Source organism: Lissotriton helveticus, chromosome 7 (genome assembly GCF_964261635.1).
Source record: "Lissotriton helveticus chromosome 7, aLisHel1.1, whole genome shotgun sequence".
Taxonomy (NCBI): domain Eukaryota; kingdom Metazoa; phylum Chordata; class Amphibia; order Caudata; family Salamandridae; genus Lissotriton; species Lissotriton helveticus.
In genome coordinates, this window is record NC_136068.1 from 1,013,183,624 (window position 1) to 1,013,198,347 (window position 14,724).

The following is a 14,724-nucleotide window of genomic DNA, read 5'->3' on the forward strand; positions in this document are numbered from 1 at the left end:
ATTTTGTAACTTCGGACCTGGATTTCTTCTCTAAAGCTTTCAATAACTGTTTTGCGTCTTGATTAATCGTGTTGGCGACCGTTACGGGCGCTTGCTTGTTTGATGCGCCACGAGGCAAATTGCTATACAATATTGCCGCTGCCGCCTCCCTCTCATCATCGAGATTCGTTGACATTATTGGTGCTGTCTTTACGGTGTACAGTTGAAAAGGATTTTAGATGTTTTAACACCGGCGCTTGGCCGCTATGTTGTGCTGCCGCCTGAAACACGAACGCTACCTCCTCACCTGCAGATTGCTGAATTGGTCCAAGTATATATATATATATATATATATATATATATATATATATATATATATATATATATATATATATATATATATATTTGGACCAAAAGAATGAACAATTGCTATGGGACTGTGCGACTCTACTGGGACATCTAAAAAAAGAATGGTATAGAACCCTGTTGAGTTCTCCCAACTAAAAAAGTGGTGAACCAGTCAAAAGTTTTGTACTGTATATTTACTGCATGCACTTGGCTCCAGCTGCGGTCCGTGCAGGTAACAGCAGTGCGGCAGTGGGGCCGGGTAAGGGGGTATTTCGAGAGACAATGCCCCTCTGCATCGTCCCTCAAAATCCCCCCTTACCCGACCCCACCACTGTTTGCTGCATGAACCGTGGATTCTTGGCTCATGAGTGCATTGTTGTGCACATTATCAAATTGAAAAGGGGTTGCCACATGCACACCGTATGTCCTTCATTTTGTCATAATTTCATCATGCTTTGTTTAATCATGGTTAGTCGTTAAAGCGTGCAGCCTTGGTGAGGTGCCCTGCCCAAATGCCTCGTGTAGATAAACACATCAGAAAGTTGGAGCAACATTCCACTCCATCCGGACGCACAGCTTACTCGATAATGTATTCACCAAAGTACTCCACGATTGATCCATGTTTCATTAAATTTATTCCATAAATTCCAATCGTTCAATTGTCTTCCCCAAATTGTATTCCTGTCACATGTGGGGCAGTATATGTATAAACAAGTTTCTTCTGCAACAGATATGCCTATCCGGGCCTTTACTTGGAGCATGGTATATACATAGAACATCCTTACTACTGGATCTCATTAACCCAATGCATTTCGAGCTGTCAGTAACTCTTCATCAGGGGTTCACTGGAAACGTTAAAATAGTGACATTAGTTAGTGTTTTTAGGTCGCTATACGTTAATCAAACATTAAAGCAAACAATACATGACATGCTTGACTCAATAACTGACCTTTTCCCTCTAAATGCGCAACAATACCCAAAAACATTGTGCCCTGAAAGGCTTCCCGCACCCTTGTTCACCTTTCCGTTGTTAAAACCTTGCCTGGTGTTCCCATTATTCTATAATGCCTCGCCCTCATACACCTGCCCTATTCAAAAAGTCGTTCGTACCTTCAGAGAACAACATCATGTTCTTCTGCATAGCGTGTCTGCTTTTCACGCACACCAGTCTTGAATACCATCAAGCTGTTACACCTATTTCAAACATGAACGCCTAACTCCACCCCTCAACTTTCACCAATCCCGTCACGCAGCTGCAGCAACAACCTGCCTGACTACCGTTCCCATCAGGCACTGTTGAAAACACTTTATTCATCTCTCTTACTTCTAAGCCTCTGGAAGGGCGAGATTTTGATCGATACCTTAGCACTATTGATCTAAACCTCGATCTGGTCGACTGAACCTTTGTTGCCTGTCTTTAAGGTAGAAAGTACATCCATTTCCAAGTTAGTTCACCCAATAAAGGACTCTGCTCCCAAAGATCACAACAACTTCTAGCTTTCAAAAGTTTATTGTAAGGATATGATAAGCTGCAAATACAGGCATCTCAGAATGAGATTCACGAGATACACAGGTCCAATTACATACATGTGCTCTCGGAAAGCCCTCAGACGAGCAACGGAAATCACTAACACAAGTTCTAAGAATAATAAAGCTATCAGCATTGACGCATATCTCTCCTTCATTTAAGTTGGAGGAAGACACACAGGTTAGGCTGTCCCTACCCTGCTCTAGATGGTATCCCTACTTAACCAAGTCCCAACCTAACAAAGGTGTCAGCAGTGAATGACCCCCAAGGGAAGTCACTCACTCTAAGTCTCTTGGTGAAAACCTATAGTTCTCCAGTCATGACCCCTCTCTGCCTACCCATCCGCTCTCTAAAGGGTCCTCAGGTATCTGCTCTAACCCCACCCAGGGGTGCTGTCCCTAATACAAAACAGTCAACAACATTTGAGACGCCCCTTGCGAGACGCCCCTCACGTGGTGTAGCTTCTGGCTTTTTCCATGATGCTTTGTATTGGGCCTCATACGTTAGAGTTGACCTTGCTTCTCAGACTCTTCTCCGGCCCGCTGATACCCCTTAAACATTCCGGAACCCTCCTCCATGTCTGGGCTGTCTACTGAACAGACCTCTATTCATATTATTTATAATTGGATTCCCCCTTTTCTCTTGCAGACAGCCATCTGCAGCCAAGATCCCAACTCTCATAGACTTCCAAAAAGGCTTGCAACATTTCTTGGCCCAGACATGTACGTGTAAATCAATGTTAAAACATTTCAGGCCTACAATATTTCTCATCATGATTATAGCATTCAACTTCTTCATTAATTAAAGCATGTTAATACTCTTATTCTATTATTCAGTAAACATCTCTAAAAATCATGGCCCATTTAATGCAATGACCAAACATTAATACAATCTATGTCGTGAAAAAACACCTTCCCTTTCCCTCCAGCTCTGGCCCTGAGGCCTACCACATTCTGCGTTTAACCACCTACCATCTTACATTTTAACAGCTACACGACATGGATTCAGGAATAATCACATCTAATAAAATCATATAGTGTCACACATTTCTGTATTAGTTCCACTTCTACTTAAATCTCTATATTAGCTATACATTTAGAATATAATTGCAGATACTATTAGCACTCATGGCATTTCTCCTCATGATTTGTGCTTACTACAGGTAAGTGTGATGTACTCATACATTTAGGTCAGTTTGCGCTCTCTCAGTTCCCCCCTTTGATGACCTCTCGGGGTCATCACTAACATTTAAACTGCAGTTATTGCTGGCATGATTTGTCTCTGCGCTTCCAGAGCCCTCAGGCTCCTGTACTGATTATCTTGTATGGCAGCCAATCTCTGCAGCTGTTCTCTTTGGGCCCTTTCTGACCTTCTTGCTCTGTACCATTTGAATACCCTCACCAATCCCCACAATATAATCCCACAGATCAATATTATGATGATAGGTTTTAGTATATACCACACAAAGCTTTTGCCTAAGGTGGAAATCCACCCTCCAACTGCACTCATTCTGTGGCCCACCTTTTCCCAGACATTTTCTCTACTCAAGTCTTCGATCTCCTTGTGAATATTAGTTATGTTCCTAATAACTTTCTCAAGGGGCTTCGAATTGTCTGGAATGTAAGTACAACATTCCTGGACCTTCAAAGCCTTACAGACTCCGCCCTCTTTTGCTAGTAGGACATCTAATGCAAGACGGTTCTGAAGAACCATAGCCCTTATCGATTGCATCTCTCCTTCTACCAGCATTAAGGACTGAGCAGTGCTGGCAGACAACCTGTCGACAACTGTTGCCAGTCGTCTAATTTTAACATCATTAAGGATTACTCCCAAAAGAGGGAACATAGCTCCAAAGACATCTCCAACCATTTCTGCATCTCCTACATCTCTCCTTCCCCTCGAAGATGTCTTGCCCTCAATGATCACTAAGTCTTGTGCATGATATATTTTGGGGAAGACAATTGCTAAGTAACATGATCCATACCAGTTGTCAGGTAGTCTCACGTAGGCATTTCTTCCACATACAAAATACACATTTGGAATCACTTGCATTCCCTTCAGGAAATCTTTAGTATAGTACTCTATATTGAAAGCATGTTCACAGTCGACTTCTCCAACGTATACATTTTCATAATACGTTTTGGCTCGGTGAAGACATAGCTTTCCTCTCTGCGTTTTATCTAAAGCTATTGGACCACTACTACCCTTTCTCTTGTGTGCCTTCTCTTCCTCGGTCCAATCTGTTTTCCATTGTCCTGATTTTTTCAAAATCTTTTGTCTCCTGTAACGATCATCCACCTGCCCTATGAACTTCTTCTCGACTTCTGACACCTTGCATGTCAGGTTATTTCTACGGGCATGTGAAGTATCTAAGGTAATCCAAGGAATGAAGAACTTGGCCAATCTGTCTTCACTCTTCCAGTAGTCCCATTTGTTCATCTGCTTATAATTTGGGACTTCTGGCAACACTGAATCATAATTGGAGAAATAGTATTCAAAACTATCTCTCTCATAAAATATACTAAGCAATAAGCTACATGTAATGCCATATGTCAGCGGGAGGTGATGATATCGAATGCCTTCATCTACAGACGCCGGCAACTGCATGCAGACGTAACAATCCTTAACCTCCATGGCATCCACGTATTCATATAAGAGTTTAGCATAAGCATTTGACCTAAAGTCTCCTTGGGACTCATCTATGTGTAACCTGCGGGCTTCTGCAGCTAATAACGCTTTCTCTTGAGTGTTTTCCCCTTTTTCCCCAGCAACAGTAGATGTAAGCGTTTCTACAGAATTCACATCAGTTACCTTTGCCTCTTCCTCATGTCCCTTTACATAAGAAATTGTTACCACTAAAGCTATTAATATTATCACTCCTACTATTAGTGTACCTATTATACATTTAGCTCTGCGGTTCTGGGTGCCGGCCTCCATTTCGTCAGACAATATGGCTCTCTCTTATCTTAGCAAAAAGTTCTTTTCCTCTCGTTCCTTTACAGTCTCTTTTTAATCCTTTTGTCTTTAGAATCCACACAACTGGAAGCTGACAACCTTCTTCGCAAAAGTCCTTTAACAGTTCAATAAAGACAACCCTAGCCCTTCTCCATCAACTCAAGGGAAGTTCCCTAATATTCTCTGCTTCCTGGGCGCTAGGTAATCTTCTTTTTCTGCTTGCTTTATTTACAAAGTCCTTAACAGTCTACTATCAGGTTTGTGCTTGCAGCTTCAATAGCATAGTTCAGTATTTCCAAACGAAGATTGTGCTCTTCATGTGCTGTTATCGTTGTACCAAAGTCGGGGAATTGCAATTCTGAAAGAAACATATGTTTTAACTTGCTGAGGCGGGGAGGTCTGGGGAGCATGAATGTTAGTGACCCTTCTTGTTCGACACCGGGTACCAACAGTCGTATTTCCACGGTGATAATGGGCTCAGAACTGGACACCACCACCGCTCGGATCCTCCCTGTCTCCGGTTTCACAGACATTTGTCGCCAGATATGTCCACTCAGGTGTGGAGTATCTTCTGTTAGGCACACGCACTCTTCTTGACCTTCTTCGGTCGGGTGCTTCAGTGCCCTGAGCACCTTCTTCCGGGTCTGAGTCTTCTGATATCGGAGGAAGGGTTACCTCTGGAGTTGACCTCAGGCTAGAGCTCCTTCTTTGCGGCCAATTAGCTTCTCCACGTGCCCTTCTACTCCTTCTTCTTCTTGTCTGTTCTCGCTCTCTGTCAGACCTGTCAGTGTCTGACTCGTACTCCCAGCTACTTTCTCCTTCTGTAGCGTCGTCTGTTTCGCTGTTGTACTGACCGTCCTCAGCTTGGTCAGACTCGTTCCCTGCTTCCGCTGGCACCTCTACAGCTTGGCTAGCCCCCTCTATGGCTTCTCGGTCCTCTGCTGGACGTCTATCCGAGAGAGGAGCTGTTTCTTCCCGAGGTGCTGGAACCCTTCGCGTATGTGACGCGTGGATCCAATTGGGCAGGCCTCCCACCTTCACAGCTGTGTTCGTGATCAGGATGATCTGGAAGGGCCCACGCCAACGAACATCCAGACAGCTTCTTCTCACATGTTTTTTCACCAGGACCCAGTCCCCAGGATACAGGTCATGGCACGGGCCCTGGCACGATGGAACCTCGGCAGCCTGCACCTGAAGGGACACAGAACGAATGGCGTCAGACAGCCCCTTACAATAGTCCAGGATCATATCATCTGTGATATTTAACAGTGCAGCAGTTGGGACAGATGGCAGCCTCATTGCTCTCCCCATTAACACCTCATGTGGTGACAACCCTGTTCTTCTGTCTGGGGTACTACGAAGGCTCATGAGGACTAATGGCAGGGCGTCAGGCCAACTCAGGGTCGTTGAGGAGCAAACTTTTGCTATTCTGGCCTTGATCGTGCCGTTGATCTGCTCCACAATCCCTGAGGCTTCTGGTCGGTAACTGCAATGCAACTTCTGATCTATATTTAGTGCTGCACAAATCATCTTCACAAGCTCGCTGTTAAAATGCGTTCCCCTATCTGATTCCAAAAAGGCCGGCACCCCGAAGCGCGGAATGAGTTCCCTAAGCAGTAACTTGGCCACTGTGAGGGTGTCGCACCTACGTGTAGGGTATGCCTCAACCCATCTGGAGAACACACAAACAACCACCAGGACATAGCGGAGGCGGTTGCACCTTGGCATTTCAATGAAATCTATCTGCATTCGGTTGAATGGACCTCCAGACCTTCCTATGTGACTCAGTGTAACTGGTGTTCTTTTTCCTACGTTCAGCTGCTGACAGGTCACACAACGCTGGCACACTGCTTCTGCTGCTATTCTAAACTTAGGATTGTACCAAGTCTGTCTAAACACTCTCAGCATAGCATCTCTCCCTAAGTGTACGGGACCATGTATGAGTCTGGCCATTGGACTCACCATCTCATTGGGCAACACTGCTCTGCCGTCTGCTGAGACCCAAAAATGGGACTCACCCATCACACATCCTGCCTTTTCCCATGTTTCCTTTTCAATATCAGGAGCATTTTCTTGCATGTTTGACAGTTCATCCCAAGTATCAACAGTTTCCAATATCATGGCTAATTCAGTTCTTACATTTATTCCGCCCACTTCCACCTCTGTGAAAGAGTACCCTTGCTCCGCGCAATACCGCGCAACTTCATCTGCATATCTATTGCCTTTCGAAACAAAGTCCTCATTTCTGGTATGTGCGGTGCACTTTACAACTGCGATACCTGCTGGGCATTGCAACGCCTCTAACAACAGGCGCACAAACTCTCCATTGCGAATGGGAGAGCCTGAAGAGGTCATGAACCCTCTCTGAGACCATAACTGCCCGTAATCATGAACTACCCCATAACCATATTGGCTGTCGGTGTATATGGTGACTCGAATTTGATTGCTTGCTAAGCAAGCACGTGTCAAGGCAACAATCTCGGCTACCTGAGCGGAGTGTACTCCTTCCAGGCACCCAGCCTCCACAACTCCAGCAATTGTACAAACAGCATAAGCTGCTCTCAACTGCCCAACTTCGTCTCTTACACATGAGCCATCGACAAAGAAAATTTCGTCTGGGTCGGTCAGTGGCTCATCTACGATGTCGGGTCTGGGTTTGGTGCATAGTTCAGTCACATCGAGGCAGTCATGGTCTGTACATTCATCATCATCCTCGATATCATTTGGGAGTGGCATCAAGGTAGCAGGGTTCAAAACAGAGCATCTCTTGAGGGTCACATTCTCTGCAGCAAGAATAACTTGCTCATATCGCGTGAGCCTGCTGTTGGTCAGATGCTGTGTTTTGGTCCTGGTCATCAACAGTTCAACAGAATGGGGCACGCACACCTCTAACGGGTGCCCCATGACGATATTTTCACATCTCTCAATGCTGACACCCGTTGCAGCAACGGATTTGAGACATCCGGGCAACGCTGCGGCTACTGGGTCTAAAGTAGCCGAGAAATAAGCAACTGGTCTACGGGCATTCCCATGGATTTGGACTAACACAGACAACGCGCAACCTTCTCTCTCACAACAGTAAAGAAAAAATGGTTTATTGTAATCAGGCATTCCCAATGCCGGAGCACGACACAGGTCCTCTCGCAGCTGTAGGAATGCCATCAAACAGTCTTTGTCCCATGGTACCGGATCACTCACCTCCTTGTGCGTCAGTTTTTGCAAGGGCTTTGCTTTCAGTGAAAAGTTCACAATCCACTGTCGGCAATAACCCACCATCCCTAGGAACATCCTGACCTCTCTCTGTGTCTTAGGCGCATTCATTTTCATGATCGCCTCTATCCTGTCTGGTGACACCTTTCGTTTGCCTTTCTCTATTCTGTGTCCCAAGTACTGCACCTCTGTCAGGCAGTACTGCAATTTTCCCGGGGACACCTTGTGCCCATTGGCAGCTAGGTGATTTAACAAAGCAATGGAGTCCTCCCTGCAAGCTTCTTCTGTTTCTGACGCCACGAGGAGGTCGTCTATGTACTGGACCAGAACTGACTTCTGGGGCAGCACTAGACTTTCAAGATTTTTCTTCAAAAGCTGGTTAAAGATCGATGGACTCTCTGTATACCCCTGAGGGATACGACACCATGTTAGGACGCGATTTTCCAGCTTAAATGCGAAAAGAAAATGGCTTTCTTCGTCCAGAGGGATCGAAAAGAAAGCCTGACAAAGATCGATCACAGTGAACCACTCAGCTTGGAATGGAATCTGAAACAGTATCACTGATGGATTCGGTACCACTGGACAACACGAAACGACTATGTTATTAATCTTTCGAAGGTCCTGTACTATCCGAAATTTCCCATTTGGTTTCTGCAGACCCATAATCGGGGAGTTGCATGGACTACCCACGATTTCTTTCAGTATTCCCTGTTTAATCATGGACTCGATCACGGGTTTTATGCCTGCAATCGTTTCTGGAGTCAATTTATATTGGGGTGTTCTTGGGAACTCAGCATGCGGTTTCACTACAATTTTCACTGGGTCCACCCCTTTGACCAATCCAATCTCTTCCCCAGTGAAATCCCATACTTCTGGTGCCACTGTCTCTCTCAAGTCCCAGGGGAGCTCATCTACTGTTAAAGTAGGATACAGCTCCACGCATATTCTTGAGTTTGCAACTTTGAAGTCTGCATCATCATCATTGGTCAATACCTCCACTCCCTGAGGTGTACAATATATAGTACAATTCAATTTACACAACAGGTCTCTTCCTAGCAGACACACAGGACTTGAATCGCAAACCACAAACTGGTGCTCATCGCTGTACTTCCCTATTTTCACCTGTACCGGTTCTGTCAATTGGCTGGTTATTCTCCTGTTTGCGACCCCCACCACCTGTATGGTCTCTCCAGACATGGGCAGGTCTGGAACTGCAGCTGATCTGATCGTGGATCTAGTGGCTCCTGTGTCCACCAGAAATGTCGTAGGGCACCCTGCTACTTCTGCTTCCACATAGGGTCCCCTCTGGTCCACCTCCAAGGCTGCCCCGAGGGTGCAGTCTTCCCTTTCCACTCTCTGTCCGGTTAATGGGTCCACATAATAGCACTCTTCCCCTTCTACAAACAGGGGCATTTGTCTATAGGTCTTACCCATAGTCCCTACTCGAGGAGGTTGCGGGAACTGGGCTCGGGGAGGAGCCCCCCCCCCTTTGAGCACCTTTCCTTGGTATGGCGTCACCCCTCTTGTAGGCGCGCTCTGGACCTCTTCCTCCTCTATCTCTTGCTCTCCTATCTCTACATTGTAGGGGCACTCGCGTTTCCAATGCCCCACCTCGTTACACTGGTGGCACCTAGTCGTTTTCTTCAAGGCAGCTATGTCTGTTCTGGGTCTAAAGGTGGAACTCTCCTCATTACCCTTGTTCTGACTGTACTGCTTCTTTCCTCCTGTACCTGTCCCTTGCTGCTGTTGCTGCTGTCCCCCCTTTCCTGCTGCCTGCATCTGTACCACCATCAACTTTTCTTTTAGTTTCTTAGCCTTGGAGTCTATCTCATCACAGCAGTACCTGGCATATCTCAGTATTTCGTCTAGGGGTTTACTTTGCCAACAAATCGAGTGTTGCTGAATCATTAAACTAATATCCGGCCTCAGTCCCAGGACGAACTTGGACACGAATTGCCCTATGTCTTTTGGATCCATTACATCCAAGCCGCTATACTGTTTAAACGCCTTCAGCAATCTCTCGTAATATTCGTGAACTGTCTCTTTGGGTTCCTGTCTTGTTCGGTCTATTCTGACCCAATCTATGTCTTGCATTGGCACTTTCTCTTTCAGCCAAGTCATCACTCTCTCGAATTTTGCCATCACAATCTCGGACGGCCCATTAGTCTTAACATCTCTCTCTGGCTCCGTTGTGGGCCACTCAGCGCTAACCTTGCATGCTGTCCACAGATCTCCTGGTACTACAATGTCAAACAGCGTGTTCAGATCTATCCATAGGACCTTTGAGATTTTTACAAATCTCTCCACTTGCTTGTACCACTCCACTGGGTTTTCCCGTAACTTGGGGAAGGAGGTGGTAAAAGCAGCTAAATCTCCCCTACTCCAAGGGACATGTACATAGTTCCCATTTGCGACTTCACGCAAAGGGTAAGCTTCTATTCCCTGCTGTCCTCCTGGTGTCATACCAAGCGTGCTTCTCCTGCCGGTCCCTTTCTTGGACCACCTCTCTTCCCACTTATCTAGTGCCCTCCATGTCCTTATTCCAGCGATCAGTTCCCTTATGTGCGTTTTCAGCCCAATCGTTCTCCTCTCATCTAGGTCTCGATCTGTGTAATGTAGCCTGTGGTTACCCTGTAATGCTTTGGTTCTTGACAAGTCCACCATATATTTGCCTGCTAGTTCGACTAACTTCTCATGGACTGCTCTCGCTTTTCGAGTAATGTCCTTTGCCATATACAGTATTTCATCCTGTTCATACATTTCCATTCTTTCTAAAGGCAGGGTACCATCTACCATGTCATCCAGGTCTGACCTTAAGCTGGCGACATCAAGTCTCTTGGCTTTTATCTCAGCTCGCAATATGTCTTTCGAAGGGGGCTCACTGGTCTCCCTACCATCCCAACTTCGAGCTCTGCGTTTGGGCTCGGGAGAGTTAATGGGTGCCCTCCCTTGCTCCCATCTCTCCAGGTCCCATGCTCGGCCATCCGATCTTGGAAGGTGATGGAACACGGGCCTGTTACCCCTACTCTTGCTCTGCCCACTCTCTTCTTCTTCTCTCCTCTCACCGCACACCTCTCTGTTATTTTCCCTCTGGTCGCTACTCTCCCTTTGCCTCGTATCGCTCAGTATCCGATACGATCCTTCCTGGTTCCCCATATTCCCTGGGCTGCGCTCATTTCCGTCATCACAGGGTCTATGGTGCGACCTCTCACAGCTCCCATTCAGTTCTCTGGTGCCAGGCACACAGTGTGGACACTTAAAGCTGTTTCTGTACTCTTGCGCTCTCCTCTCCCCTTCACTGAGTATTAGGCGCGACACCCCTCCACTCCCGGGACCCCCGTTTTCCAAATCTATTCTATTCCCACTTCGGGCCCAATGGGTGACTCCCCTACTATCTCTCTCTCTACAGTCCCACTCCGGGCTGCTCTCCCCAGCCCCGCAGTGAGTCCGAGCTCGGCTGTCCTGACTTTCCCTTTCAGCTTCCGCAGCTATGATGCTCTTTTGAGCCTTCACTGCCTCATCCCACTGCTTCATGTACTCATTTAGCTCTTGAAAGGATTTTCGTCCAGATCCCCTCAGATCCACTGGCCATCTAGGGCCCCCAGGATCTCCTCCTGGGTCCCCTGCTGTGTGCATCGGGGTGCTCCACTCTCTCGGTATCGGCATCTGACTTGGGGAGTTGATCGTATCGTTCCTTCTTGCCTTCTCTGCTCTTTCTCTGTCCTTCCGTACCCGTTCTTCCCCTCTTGCTCTCTCTTGGTCATATATCGATATTATAGGACCTATGGTAACAGGTACCTGTAGTGCATCTGGTAATGCGTAGGATGTGGCGCTTTCCGTTTCCGGCGCTCTTTGTACCACAAACCTCCCGACTACCTGTTGCACCTGACTAGGCTGGGACAGCTCTTTCTTTGCCTCAGGATCCCACTCTGAACTGGGAAGCGGTCTATGCTCTCCTGCATTGCCCCCCTTTTCTCCTTCTGTATGCTCGACCTCTCCCCCTGCTCTATTATACGGGGGTGGCCTGTCTGTCAATAATCTGTTTATCAGGCTGTCCTCTGTTTCGCTCTCATCATCTTCTTCTAGGGGGCTTTTATTTACGGGCACCTCTAACACTGGATACAGTTTATTTACTTCCATGTTATGCACTCTCCATCTTTTAGCATCCGCATCCCACCTGGCATCCTGTACTGCCCTTACCGATCGTTTCACCCTTTCTTGTCGTCTGTTCATATTCTTTTCATGCGCTGCCCTAATCCATGCATCAAGAGCTTCAAACTGGGTCGGTCTAGGCAAGGGTCTCATTGAGGTCATGACTGATTTTAATCGATGTAACACCTCTAATCTGAACGTCCCGTACTTCGGGAACGTCAGTTCCTCATTTCCTTCAGTAATCTTACTCCACTCTGATATCCACAGGATCGTATGCAGCCCAACATTCACTGCCATGTAACGAGCTGGCGTACCCTCCGGCGGGGCTTCTTCCCCTTCATACGATCCCCGCTTCTCTTTTTTAAACACCGCTCTCAGCCATTTAAAACACTTCATAATTATGCGCACAATATCCAGCCTCGCTACTCTGTTTACTTCCTGATGACAATCCACCAATCCTGTCGCGGCTTTGCTAACTTGGCCTATCGCAGCGCGGTCTTTCTCCGGTCGGCCAATCACGTCGCGACCCTGTCTGACGTCTTTGCTAGCTGGCCTATCACAGCGCGGTCTTTCTCCGGTCGGCCAATCACGTCGCGACACTTTCTGACGTCACTTTTCTCCGCTTCGCAGCAGCACCCCTCCTTTCTCAACTCGTCTCCCGGTTATGCATGCGTCCCATTCATACACCGAAAAATGACTACTTCCGACCAAGCGGTCACTTCTCTCGACTGTACGTCCACAGTCTATATGTAATTGTCAACACAACTGACGAAATGTCTATCGTCTCTCTGATAGGTTGCTTACACACACAGTAACTTCCGACCAGCGTCCGTTACTCACGCACTCACTCTTACGGTCCCCCTATCTCGGTCTTTCGGGTGATCAATGGTACCTCATGACCCCCTTCACACTAGTTAACAATTACTCTGGGTGTCCGATACACCCGAACCACTTAAGCTCTCCTTGAACTTAAGATTTCCACCGGTTGCGCGCGCTCACAACCTGTTCCACAGTCACTCTACAGACATTCAACTCCGCCAGACATTACAACATAGATACAATACAAAACACCGCAATCTAACACGCATAACCCTTTATACTCACTCTCGACCGATACTGCTGCCTTTTCTGTCTCACGTCATCCGGATCTTCTTCAGCGGGCTGTTCTTCCGATCATCGATCTCTAGGGGCCTTGGGGTAAGCTAACCTGGCCTAGGTCACCGTCCTCAAGAAGGCAACCATCCTCTATAGCTACCAACTGGAAGGGCGAGATTTTGATCGATACCTTAGCACTATTGATCTAAACCTCGATCTGGTCGACTGAACCTTTGTTGCCTGTCTTTAAGGTAGAAAGTACATCCATTTCCAAGTTAGTTCACCCAATAAAGGACTCTGCTCCCAAAGATCACAACAACTTCTAGCTTTCAAAAGTTTATTGTAAGGATATGATAAGCTGCAAATACAGGCATCTCAGAATGAGATTCACGAGATACACAGGTCCAATTACATACATGTGCTCTCGGAAAGCCCTCAGACGAGCAACGGAAATCACTAACACAAGTTCTAAGAATAATAAAGCTATCAGCATTGACGCATATCTCTCCTTCATTTAAGTTGGAGGAAGACACACAGGTTAGGCTGTCCCTACCCTGCTCTAGATGGTATCCCTACTTAACCAAGTCCCAACCTAACAAAGGTGTCAGCAGTGAATGACCCCCAAGGGAAGTCACTCACTCTAAGTCTCTTGGTGAAAACCTATAGTTCTCCAGTCATGACCCCTCTCTGCCTACCCATCCGCTCTCTAAAGGGTCCTCAGGTATCTGCTCTAACCCCACCCAGGGGTGCTGTCCCTAATACAAAACAGTCAACAACATTTGAGACGCCCCTTGCGAGACGCCCCTCACATGGTGTAGCTTCTGGCTTTTTCCATGATGCTTTGTATTGGGCCTCATACGTTAGAGTTGACCTTGCTTCTCAGACTCTTCTCCGGCCCGCTGATACCCCTTAAACATTCCGGAACCCTCCTCCATGTCTGGGCTGTCTACTGAACAGACCTCTATTCATATTATTTATAATTGGATTCCCCCTTTTCTCTTGCAGACAGCCATCTGCAGCCAAGATCCCAACTCTCATAGACTTCCAAAAAGGCTTGCAACATTTCTTGGCCCAGACATGTACGTGTAAATCAATGTTAAAACATTTCAGGCCTACAATATTTCTCATCATGATTATAGCATTCAACTTCTTCATTAATTAAAGCATGTTAATACTCTTATTCTATTATTCAGTAAACATCTCTAAAAATCATGGCCCATTTAATGCAATGACCAAACATTAATACAATCTATGTCGTGAAAAAACACCTTCCCTTTCCCTCCAGCTCTGGCCCTGAGGCCTACCACATTCTGCGTTTAACCACCTACCATCTTACATTTTAACAGCTACACGACATGGATTCAGGAATAATCACATCTAATAAAATCATATAGTGTCACACATTTCTGTATTAGTTCCACTTCTACTTAAATCTCTATATTAGCTATACATTTAGA

The 14,724-nt window shown here is 46.5% G+C and overlaps 1 protein-coding gene across 2 annotated transcripts in view; it reads left to right on the forward strand.

The window, feature by feature from the left end:
- SGCD (sarcoglycan delta) overlaps positions 1-14,724 on the forward strand; it is a 1,044,256-nt gene that overhangs the window by 205,273 nt on the left and 824,259 nt on the right. The window lies entirely within an intron of this gene.